General features: G+C 46.0%; 1 pseudogene; it reads left to right on the top strand.

Moving 5' to 3' along the window:
- Positions 1–460: 460 nt before the first annotated feature.
- Positions 461–2,050, top strand: LOC145432125 (major histocompatibility complex class I-related protein 1-like; annotated as a pseudogene).
- Positions 2,051–2,493: the final 443 nt, after the last annotated feature.

Here is a 2,493-nt window from a genome sequence, read left to right as displayed (position 1 = left end):
TCGGCTTGTTATCACACTGCTTGTAATAATAAACCTACATGAAATGTTACATGTTGTTGTTATGCGTGGGCCTCTCATTTCAGTCTAGTCCGTCCGCTTGCTCTTCTAACAGTGCAAACACTGACTTTTGCCATTGCGGTGAAACACGCACACCCCGCTTCTGCGTTTACCGTGCTGTGCTTGTATATAAAATCACACACATTGGACAACTGTAAGTGACAGACCTCTCAGTTACAGCGTTCGTTTCTTACAAAAGACCGACACACGTGGGGATGGCTAGGCCTTAGCTGGGTATGTGGTCGATGCAAAAAAACACGACAGCCGGGGGGTGAGATTGTCGGTCGGACAGCGAGCTTTGTTGTGAGACGACCGAACCGTTGGCGAGTGTATTTGCCCGACCACTGGGAGAGTTGGACTCACTTGCATTTGCACACCGTACATACTTGAGGTAGTTCTTACGATGGACGAGTGGTATGTGTTTTTGTACTTTGTTACTCGTATGCTGACAGTGAATTTGGCAACTCATTCGCTGATCTACATTTATACAGCGCTGTCTGCAGACCTTGGATTGCCGGGTGTGCACAAGTTTACAGCAATAGGTCTAGTGGACGGTAAACCCTTTGACTGTTTTGACACTGACAATCCACGGAAAACCCCCACAACAAACTGGGCTCGAGAACGCTTAACTAGTGACTACTGGGCTAAGGGCACGCAGAGTCGACTCAGCAAGCAGCAATGGTTTGGCGTTAACCTAGATGTCGTGATGACTCTGACGGGACACTCTGCGTCCGATGGGGATCTACATGTTCTACAGTGGTTGCACGGATGTTACGGGAAAACGAACCCCTCCGAGGAGAGGCTGCGGTTTGTCAGTGGGGTGGATAAGTACGCTTACGATGGTGACGATTTAATGTCTTTTGATTATGTCACAGGAAGGTGGTCGGCTGAAACCGAAGTGGCGAAAACCATCGTGGACAAATGGAACGCTGTGACCCTATTGACACACCATCGGCTACTTGCACGGCGAGTGTATCGACTGGTTGACTAGGTTTGTTGAATACAGCAAACGGGGACCCAGAGAAAGGGCAACCGCCCCTGACGTGTACGTGTTTACGCTGAAGACAAACGGCACTACTCTCACATTGATTTGTCTGGCCTCTGGTTTCTCCACAAACACGGCTGCGATGAGGCTGATGAGAAACGGCCGAGTTCTCGACACTGAGGACGGACTTAAGGTGTTTGACACTCTCCCAAACGACGACGACACGTTTCAACGACGCATCGCTGTGGATATCTTACCATCTGACACGGGGAACTTCACCTGCCACGTGTCGGAGGAAGACACGGGGTGTCACATTGTCAAACACTGGCGAGCGGGGGATCGCCAAACTCTTCGCGCACTTGGCTGGCCGAACGCTGTTTTGCCGTGGGCCTTAATGTCAACAGTGTTGTGTTTGTGCACTGTAGCTTTGTGTCTGGTGGTGGTGTGTATCGTACGAAAACGGAGGACTGGACACATTGTAAACCAAACCGATCATTGCCCACAACACCACGGGCTAGGAGATGAGACATCTGGAGTTTGATACATAGTGCCTCGTATGCGTGTATGTCTCAAAAAATGATCTATGTTTCAATAAAACCTCTACTGTTGTCTTTAGGTGTATGTGTGGCAGCAAGTGTCCCAGATTCAGTGTTCTATCAGTTATTCTGTTTGAGTGTGTTACGACACAACATTAAATAAACTTTGTTTTCAACTGAACACGGCTTGTTTCTTTTCTAACTTGTACATTAGCAGAGGAAAACGTAACGGTTGGGGGTCCTGAGGACCGAATGAATCTCGGATGGCTAACAACATCGGACGACATGTGTGTGTTTTACGGTGGTGTTGGTAACAGACACCATTGATTGTTACCGCACTTTATTTTCTAGAACATAGCGTAGACCGTAAACCATGACATCTGTGTATACAACACATTGTTTTCATAGGACTCTGCTTTATTTAGGGGATATTTCATGCTCTTTTTATGCAGTGTGTGTATATTTTTGTAAAAGCCACCACCGCGACAAGTCTATTTTACTTGTGATATAAAATTGTATATGTAACCTCAACATGCTGATGTATTCGTGAATAAACAAACGTACACTGTGATCTTGTACGGGGGTTTTCATTTGACATTTGGTGTATAAAGGAATCAAACCCAGCTCAGTGTATGATTGAGTTTTCAACGCAAATGAAACAGTGTAAAACACCACACAATAACAGTATGTCTCAGCTTTTATTTGTGCTGCACAGATGCCACATGGTTTACAACACAAGGACAGAAAACAGAGGCATTTGTCTAACATCAACATGTTGTAGATCCACACGGTTAAGAAAAACGATTCTCAGCACACTGTCTTCATAAGCAGCTCTGTCAAAAACAATCTTGTGTGTGATGGTAACCCAACTAATATAGGTAGCCTACCTAACTGAACATGGCCACAGAACAATTA

This window comes from Astatotilapia calliptera, chromosome 2 (assembly GCF_964374335.1).
Source record: "Astatotilapia calliptera chromosome 2, fAstCal68.1, whole genome shotgun sequence".
Taxonomy (NCBI): Eukaryota; Metazoa; Chordata; class Actinopteri; order Cichliformes; family Cichlidae; genus Astatotilapia; species Astatotilapia calliptera.
The sequence above is the reverse complement of the archived record's forward strand: the minus strand, read 5'-3'. Positions and strand labels throughout refer to the sequence as shown.